Below are 10,625 nucleotides of genomic sequence, written 5' to 3'. Positions count from 1 at the left end.
TCCCTTTGCACCCATCTTGTTTTCTTTTTACCGACATTGTTAAACATGAATATCTTAAATTACAACACACATATAAGGACAACTTAGGTATTAACACTGTTACCTGGAGAGAAACAGTTCTGTGTGAGATACTGTATTATGAACTGACTTTAAACAAACTCATATCGTGTAAGGACGAACATTTACCAGAGAGACATGGTGCTAATTATACTGTTTTACAACAAAAAACAAAGTCAAATGCGAATTGGGTGGATACATATTTTTTTTTAAGACCAACCAAACCTATGACCCATAAAAGGTAATTTCCTCTCATTTACCAAGCAAATGGTTTGAAACACAACGTTGCCTGTTGTGAAGAACTAATTTCCTCCACACACCCATATAGCTAGTGTTTCAATGAAGGAGGTTATAACATCCTCACTTCCAAGCTTCACAGTCACAAGACACAGTCAGACGTTGTACACTGAGATCCTTGGGAGGTGGAGCTTGGTCTCTAACAACAGCAAGTATACTGCTATACTCATTGCACCAACGTGTGTTTCTAACCAAGTGAGCATTTCGTGTTGTTTTGTTTTAAAAAGTTAGGATAATGGAACAGGCTTAGATGTATATCAACATTCTGTGATTTATGGCAGAACTATCACACTCACGTCTCACCGAACACCTATATGTATCTTATATTTATTTATAAGTTTTGTTTCAGGTGATATGGCACCGATGACAATTGTGTGCGTAACGTGCATAATGGTGTACACTCGTGGTAAATACATTATGAATATATCCAATATGATAGATTTTAATATTTCAAGTTTCTAGATTTTTGACATGTACACTACTGCCTAAAAGTTCATTCCCCTTACACGCGTTGAGAACGCGTGTAACACGCATGTGACACGGGTGCTCAACGGGTTGCACACGGGGTGAGCACCCGTTGGACACGGGTGTGCATCGCGTGTGCAACCCGTTGCACACGCGTGTGCCACGCGTGTAACACGGGACCGGGTTCCAGTTGAAGTTAACAAATTTATCAAATGTATAGTGAGATAAAACAAAACAGTGAGATGTGAAATTTGAGTTAATGAGCAGCCATTGAGCTGTGTTCACCAGGCCGTAAATACAAGGTCGGCCCATCTTAATTAGTGTTCGGTTGCTAGACTTTTATGGCATGAACCATTCCACTAGGGTCCAGTCTAGCTATTGTGGCTAGCCGACAGTAGAACAGTAGTGAATTTAGATGCGAGTTTATTGCTAGGGGAACCCCCGTGTTGACACGATTGTCGCGGGTTGGTAAATGTTCGCCATTAATAAAATAATTGTTTGTGGATTGCGAACATATTCATTTGCCCACACGATTCATTCCATTTGATTGCAAATATAACGTTTTTCGTTCGCCAAATTTATGGTTTAGACAGTACAATTATGACATAGCCGTCACCACTACTAATGTCTCATTATTTCACGTAGGAATATGTCCCATTTCCCCACACCCCACTTTCTGTGTTGTATTTTGAAAAATAAATAAAAGAAGGTTGGGACACATTTATACTAATTATAAGAGGATTTTGTAAATGCATATGCACAGCCATGCTGTCTGACAGTTGATAGAATTTGAGATCTTCACAATCACCGGGTGTGACCATGCAGACAGAATCTCATTAGGGTTTGTGATTTTTACATTTGCCCAATGACCATAGTGAGTATTGCTGGGGATACCAAACGTAACAGTTTATTATTAGAGGTTGTGAGTACCTATACCACGTAGATAGGATATCTTTAGGATTTTAATCCTTCTTTGAGAGGCATTTAGAAGTTGGAGTACTACGTTAGGATAAGATTTATGGGTGACTTTAATCCTTTCTTTCTCTGTGGGTAATCCTTTCACGTTGATTGGAGGAAGTCACTCAACCAGGTCATGACAGGTCATGACTACTGTGAGCGTTTTTGGCATGACATCTTTTCTTGTATAAACATAGAAACGATGCTCACTCACTCACTGTTAATCTTCTGCAGTTTGCTGGCAAAGTGGGGATAAACCTCAGTGTCAAAAACGATCAAACTTAGTTCGAATCCTTGTTTATATGTGACATCTCCCAAATGGGGACAGTTTCATAAACTTGGCAAGTGATGATGAATTTTAATATTAATATTATTATAGTTTATTGTTAATAATTGTTAATAAAACTTTATTAAAATTGTGCTTCACTCTCACGAAAAATATATTGTCTGTGAGTAAATTTATATGTCACGTTACATCGGCATTTTTCAGTGATATTGGGACTACATGAAACGTAGCTGGTTTTACATTTCTGATACAGGTGCTTGACTGACTGAGTAGTTCATGATCAATAAGATATGTTTAAATCAGTCAAGTTTGCAACAATAGATGAATAAGTTGATACATTTGGACCGCAGTTACCGATTAACAACTTAAGACATAGAGACAGGGAGGAGATATACAACCAAACCTATGATCCTGTTGAGACAGTTGACAGAACGTTGGATTAAATGACAGTAACTAATTTGAACATTCCCCAGTTATATCATAAAATACATCATAACTCATAACAGTCCGAGAGACAGCTTCCAGACATATACTAGTATTGAAGGGACAATCGCTTTTGAAAGTTGAAAAATAAACTCATCTTAAGGTGCTTGGCAAGTCAAAACTGACCTCCCTGAATATGTTTTTTTAGGTTTGACAGCAACTATGCTTGTGGATTTCAGAGATAGACATGATTGGTTAGCTAGATGTTATTACAATAAGCGAAAATGTCTTAAAAGTCCACAGTTTGTTTAATAGTACAAAAAGTGTGTTATAGATCTATCAACGTTTTCTTTTATTGAACATAATATTTGCACTATATTGCTGTAAGCTGTAAATAATCTAGCCTCCCCATGTATGTAACTTACATATATTTATGTATGGCCAGAACAGCAAATAAAGTTCTGGTCGATAGGTAACTCGGAGACTTAACCTGCGCTTTCCGACTTAAGCCTATCTCGCACACGGGGTAGCACTTATACTATTAGGGTAAAAAAGCGTAATGATTAAATAAAGAAGTGCACCCCCCCCCCCCCCCCCCCCCCTCCCAAAAAAAAAAAAAAATATATAAAAATAAATAAAAATAAATAAATAAGATAAAATAAATAAATAAATAAAAAATTAAGTTTAGTCCTTATAGTAGTCTCTTGGTCAGCTTCTGATCCTGGGGGTCGGGATTCTGGTAGAGACTCTTGGCAAGGAGGGCGGCGGTATTGGCGACGAAGTGGTTTGAGGTCGGTACGCCACTACTCTGGAAGAAGTGGTACAAGTCTGTGTAGTTTGTGATGTCGTACTCGATGTCCTGTCCCCCCTGCTTGTGCACCATGACGAAAGGGACTCCTTGTTTGGCGTAGAGATGTTCCTTTGGGGTGTTGATCTGGTCAACCTTGAGATCCGGCCGGGGCTTGTAGTGGTTGATCGGAATGTCTGATTTTTCCACTAGTAAATAAAGTTCTTTGGTATGACCTCTGTTATCCCTGCTGACGTTATCCTAATGTTCAATTTCAGTCTGCCTCACCAAGCGTATGAAAGCATTGTACATGTTCTGATAAACCACACTGATGCAATTAAGCAAATGAATATTTGCTGTGGGCAAATATCTATTTTCTATATATATTTGTAGATATGAAGCATTCTAGTGAATTGTGGATACAATGGGCAGACAGAATTGTGTTTATTTCCAGGCCATCCTGATCGTCGTTTACTACTATAAGGTGTATGGTTGGAGGCAAGATCAAAGGCGCCGCACAGCATTTATTAGATAACAGACGGGGTCGTCCGTTTCGCTTTGAACAACCACCTCACCTGTCTGTAGGAGTTATATAATCGGTGCGCAAATAATTGTGTCAAGTCCACTGCCGGGATGATGCGGTGTCAGTGTCAGCGATGAACATGAATGCTCAAATTATAGACATGTAGCACTCACAGGTTGCTTAGCCAAAATATTTGAAAAGGGTATATTCAATTCTCTGATAACAGCAAATATAACCTTAGAAAAAGATTCAACATACATACAATCAAATGTAGAACACAGACCTATGCTTATTTTCATTTCTTCTGGATATGATCAACCTGCGGAACCCTCTATCCGATGAAGTAACTAATGCTCGCTCATTAAAAGAAATCAAATCCTTATTTAATCGTTCTGATGCAATTATTAATAATTTTGACTTCAAAATATGTTCATAGATCATGCCAAATTGTTCACTGTCGCCTTAGGCTCGGCTGCAGTGACTTAAACGCTGATAAGTTTAGATGACATGTATCAGACATACCAGACTGAACTTGTGGATATCACCTTGAAGATGCAATTCACTTTTTCTATAACTGTTAAAAAATACGGTAATATCAGAAACATGTGTATTTCTACACACATGGGTATGGTCTAAAAATGATATTACATGGCAGTAGTTAAGCAGTTCTACAAACATGACTCTTCTTAAATCAGTTCATGACATCATTGTCAAAAGCAAAAGGTTTGAGTACCATAATTTTATGCATGTGGTAAAGGAAAACTGCATTACCTTATTTCACAGACACCACTTGCTTCAGTGTATTGGCTTCGTGTATTTCGTTTGTGCATTTTGTATGTTTATGTTCATCACTCTCTTATATATATCCAGCTCTGGTTAAGTTGTTACCTGGAGAGGTATTACATAAGCAAGTTTTGCTTGTTTAACGATCCAGATTTCTTTTGAAATAAAAATACGTTTAAGCCAACACAGCTAACCCTAAAACACATGATTATAAACTATTCAAAAAGGGGCACTAATCCCTGGCTTCTTCTCGGGTGTCGGACTCAAACTCATTTATTCTTAGCATAACATGACATACAATTATCTACAATTTTTATTATGTACAATTTAACAAAAATAATAATAATAGGATACGTGGATACTAATACAATTTACCAATTGTATTGTACACATTGCTAAGGAATTTAAATAGGCCTTTAAGATTTCTTACACTGTAAGTGGTCATAATTTTCTTAAATGTTTGGAAACTTAAGATATTGCTTATTTAAGAGTTCATATCGTCGTTGGTGAAAAGCTTCACATCGGAATAAATAATGCAATTCATCTCCCACAGCGATAGAATCACAGAGTGGACACTGGCTGTCTTCCCTGGGAATGTTCAGCTATCGACCAGTTTCAACTGGCCATGGTAATCCTTGGTTAGAAAGTTCTGACTTTTAGTATTGGGAGAAATACTGATTTTGAGTGCAGTAGATATTTCGCAAATGAAGGTTGATTCTTCAGGTAAAACGACCTTTGGATTTCCGCTTGGGCTTACTAGCTGCCGTGAGTCAATTTGCTCGTTAACGCAACCGAGCGTGACAAGAGACTGGGCTACCAGTCTGCAAGGACAGCTAAATAAACTTACCAATTTTTGAAAACTGATTGGTTACCCGTGATCTATGAAGATTTCAACAAAGGGCGCATGGTAATTAATTTCTTCAGCCTAAACAAACAGACAAAAAGCGGCGAAAGCTTATCGGATGTCGTTATTTGGAAAAAAAAACCCTGATTGTTACAGTTTGATAATAAAAAAGTATCCCTGAGTGAAAGCATTTGCGGATTTCGGATTGCGTGGATGATACAATTACTACTCCCTTGTTGTCCTCCACATTTTCTGGTATAACCCTACACTTCTGTATTTGTCGTAATTCACTTGCTGCTCAGTTAATGAATTTATAACATGTATACTTAGTTGTAGCACCACTCAGAATACCCGATAAAGGTTCAAATTTGGTCTTTCTTGTACCTAGGGTAATTATTTAATCTAATTCCAGGTTTGAAGTGAGTTGGAATGTGAGTTATGCACGTGGCAGCCCAGCAAGATATGTATGATCAGTTGCTTTACTTTTTTTGTAAATCAACTGATCATTCCCAGACATCAAAGGATCAACAGGAAATGCGTTGATTGATTAATTACTGTTATCTTGCACAGTGGATATGTCAAAAGTAAGTGTTTACATGTGAAGGTAGGGTTACTAAACCTAGGGAATACTCATATCATGGCGTGAAGTACAGATATAAAAACAACATTCTTTGTTCACCGATAATACACTGACTGGTTGTTCATTGTTATCTAACTCAATGTATGTTTTTAAGAACCGTGGACATTATAAAAATAGTTGTCACGTGGGCTTTCTCAGCTAACTTGGCACCTATGTGAAACAATTGAAACAAAATAAGTGATCAGTTAAGAAATAAACATGGGTTATAATATTCGATACATTTAAATAACGTTTAAAAACGATATATTTACATATTTTAATATATTTCATATATATTCCAAATAATGTTTCCAAATAATTATTATTAAAGTATTTGATTCTCACATAGACATTTGACATCGAATAAGTATTTTTTCGACAGCTGCAGACGCAATGGATATTGTTCCTTTATGTTGATATTCCCGGATACATTATAACTTTGGTAGGTTGTTATAATGATATTTGCATTTTGTTTTCATTCATTCGCTGCAGCTTTGAACAGAATAATTCTTGTTCCTTTCCGTTTGGTTGGGAAGGTTTTCGATGCGCGATAGACGTTGTTTTCACAAGTATTTTCTTTTGTAAGCGTGTATATGTTACAGTCAATGTGTAAAATATGATTCACTCAGGCAATTTATTAAATATCTAAATATTTCAGTCATTTTACAAATTGACTGAATAATCCATTCATTTATTTAACCGACTGACTAAGAATGATAAAGACGACCAAGAGAGATTAAACACATCACAATATATTAATTATGCTAAGAAAAGAAGCCAAACAATACAGAACTGTACTTGATGATGATATTAAACATAAACAAATATTTGGAATTCGTTATCATATAAATAAAGATGGACATATTTTTCAGTTAATTTGTAAAATAAACTGAATATTTAGGCGTTTAATACATTTCCTTAGTGAAATCTGTTTACATTTTGAATGTAAACATATACACACGGTAAAATAAGCAATGTGCAGATGAAATATTCACTTTGTGTTGCAAGTCAAAATAGTGTACACGAAGATCGCACAATTACCAAGCAAGTGACTTATCAAAACTGCATCACCATTACCGATGCTCCCCACAAATATACCTACATTTCAAAAACTGTATTTCATTTTTGGTGATCAGTGTGACCATACGTCCTTCTACTTTCAATAAAAATGCGCTTACGAATGGCGAGCACAGGTCGCGAACAAGTCTAGATTTCTGCTATATCATCCGGGTACTCACTTGGAAAATACAGTAATGCACAGGTAACAACTACTCCCGCGGAATTGCTTTAGATCAGTGCTCCTTAGTACGTTGAAATACTATATATATTGTGAATGCCAAAATGATGTATCAAGGATCAAGTAGAAGATACATTGACCGTTGCGCTGGGAGTTTATTCAACAGACCGTGAAAATAACACTGCTGTATCTTATTATTTATTTTAGATGACGCAGTCAAAGCTCACTTTTCCTGGCGGCCATTATCGAACGGCCAGCTAAAACACAACCCCGAGCTTACGTCTACCGGTCTCTTCCTGTAGTACGGTAATTAGTATTCTCTCCCTCAAGTGTATCCTCAATTATATAACCCACTCTCATTAATTACATGCTGCTCTTTTCCAGCCTCACGGCTATGGAGCTGTGATAAAGAATCCAAGTCATCATAAAGTAATTAGGGTCCAATAAAAACAATGCGCCGCCAAATTAAACCTCATACATATTATCACTGAAAGTCGTACTACAGACGGTTAATGTCAAATCACAATAAAAGCATTTCAATTGCAATAACATGTTCCAGGACCATGTATTCTCTTAACACCATCGGATTTAGAAGCAATGGTCGTATAAAACAAAACAGATCTATTTAATCGCAACAGTATTCATGTTATTCCCACAAAATCACATAAAGAAAGGAGACATTAGCAAATACATGTGTATTATCATTTTTCTTCAGGGTAACACAATTTTCTCTCCTTGTTACCACCTCCAGGTTCAGCTTAACACGGGTCCTTCTTTGGTCAAAAGTTTGTTCCCCCTCTAATGAGTGTGTCACGCGTTGCACACGAGTGGCGGACGGGGTGCACACCCGTGTGCAACGCGTTGCACACGGGTCTCACACGCGTGACCAACCCGATGCACACTGGTTGCGTTACGCGTTGCCCATGCGTGTAAGGGGAATGAACTTCTAGGCAGTAGTGTAGTTCATTTACATCTGTAGCATGCACTGTTCTATAGATAGCATCACTCCTCCTTGTATCATTATCAGCTGTAGTTATGAAACTAAGCATGCCATATCGTCAATCGCAAGGGCCGTTTTAATTATTTAACAGAATAAATCCGCCCATCGTATGTTTATAATGTTGGCTTATTAACGCTTTTTTCAGAAACGTGTTTCAGTAATATACATTTTTACCAACATTTTCAGCTGACTATGCAAAGTAGACCAACACTGTTCAGACTGTGACAGCACCACAGGACATTGCATCGCTAAGTGTGAACCTGGATATTTTGATCAGAAGTGTAGTTCTATTTGCAACGAAAATTGACGAAACAAGAAATGCAAACTTTCAATAAATGGCAACGATAATTGCACTGAGGTTTGTGTCCCGTAATACGAAGGTCTGGGGTGTAGCAGGCCATGTTACAACCCAGGAGGTGTTTGTACAGAATGTCTAGGTGGGTGTGATGGAGGATATCGTCAGCTGGGCTCCACCTGTGTGTCTGGATGTGTGGACTCCTACTATGGGTCTGGCTGCAAGACATGTCACAGAGGATGTAAGACATGCAACAACATAACAGGAACATTCACGCTGTGTCATCCTTCATTTCGTGGTCCGAACTGTGAACAGGAGACGAACACTACCAGAGGTTGTGAAGGCGGTTGTGTACCTGGACATGTAGACAAAGACTGCAAACATTGTTCTGACAAGTGTCTCAATAAGACCTGGCACCCTAAGAACGAACCCTTTGATAAACGATGTAATCCAGGATTCTATGGTGAACACTGCAGCAAGACATGTGGTGTGTATATTAATGGAGACTGTGATCAGATGACAGGGATGTGCTTTAGAGGTTGTAACAGGACCAAACTTGGCTGCGAACCTTCCTGTAGAGCCATCTGTACTTTAGCTGAATGTGACATTGAGACATGTGTACGAGGTGAATATCTAACCAGGTTTTCTTTATATTAATAGAAATAGAGGTGGGAGCAAGCTTCCCTTTAAACATTCTGAATAACCAATGGAATAATCCACATGCCAAATTATGTTCAGGCGCAAGGCTTCTGCAGCTATTCCCTGTTCTGTGTCGATACATGAACGGACTGGAATCACCCATCTATGTTGTACAGGTTAGACTTGAGCGTATGAACCACTGATAACGTCTCTCCCTAATTTAACACTTTCAGCAGCTGTAGTTGATGTCAACACAAAGTTAACATAGGACATATACAAAATGAGCATTTATTGGTTCTTGTTTTATTTGTATGTAGATGAAGAGAAGAGTGATGAGCGGGATCTCCATCAGTCCATCAACATGGGGCTGTTGACAGTGTTGTGCCTCTTTGTGTTCTGCATCCTAATCACCGTTTGCGTCTGCTATTGCCGAATTATGGCCTAACGACGGTAAGGTTTCATTCATTCATTCATTCATTCATTCATTCATTCAACTCATTCAACTCATTCATTCATTCATTCATTCATTCATTCTTTCACTTAAATAAGTGTAATAATTCAATAATATAGGAAGTTATTTAAACCGTTCATCCATATAAGTGTACGTAGTATCAACTTATAATTTGACATCAATATATGTGCCGTTTTGGGTAATTTGTAGAGAGAGTCTAGGCGAGGTGGCAGTCGAATACCGAGATGAACGGACCAGAGAGAGGCTAGCATCGATGTTTATATGATCACATCATACATACTGTAACGTAGACGAGAGTGACATGGGGCCAGTGATCGTCTTCCTGTAGATGTTGACAGGGACACAGCTTAGACACCGGGATGTAGACGAGAGTGACATGGGAGCAATGATAGCCTTCATGTAAACGCGAGGTTAGGTGAGATGGAATCGGGTTTGACATTGCGTTAAAGATTATTGCAGTTATTTCGCGATGGGAAAGCAAATGTGTGAGTGTGCTTGCTTGAAGATGTTTGTAATAGACAACTAGTCCTGTATGCGGTCAGCAAAGGAAACTGCAAGTGCCATCTTTTCCAATGTATTTGGGTATGACGTGAGCGGTCAATCTCCGGGCAGGCGCTATAACCACCAGACTATAAGAACCACTTCCCCTGTATAGGTTGATGAGGACACAGCACAAAGGACTACAGTGTAGACTACAGTGTACACAAGACACGTGACATGGAGCCAAGTGACAGTCTTCCTGTAGAAGTTAATAAGGACACAGCAGAAGGACTACAGTGTAGCCTACAGTGTACACAAGACACGTGACAAGGCGCCAAGTGACAGTCTTCCAGTAGAAGTTAATAAGGACACAGCAGAAGCAATATGGGGAAGTCACGTGACATGGAGCCAGTGACAGTTTTCCAGCACAGGCGCCTCGAATCTAGGGAGAATGATATTTG

At 38.4% G+C, this 10,625-nt stretch overlaps 1 pseudogene; it reads left to right on the top strand.

The window, feature by feature from the left end:
• The first annotated feature begins 396 nt into the window (after positions 1–396).
• Positions 397–10,012, top strand: LOC139461288 (scavenger receptor class F member 1-like; annotated as a pseudogene).
• Positions 10,013–10,625: the final 613 nt, after the last annotated feature.

Source organism: Haliotis cracherodii, unplaced genomic scaffold (assembly GCF_022045235.1).
Source record: "Haliotis cracherodii isolate W230 unplaced genomic scaffold, xgHalCrac1.p SCAF_14, whole genome shotgun sequence".
Taxonomy (NCBI): domain Eukaryota; kingdom Metazoa; phylum Mollusca; class Gastropoda; order Lepetellida; family Haliotidae; genus Haliotis; species Haliotis cracherodii.
This window is presented reverse-complemented; position numbering and strand designations above follow the sequence as displayed.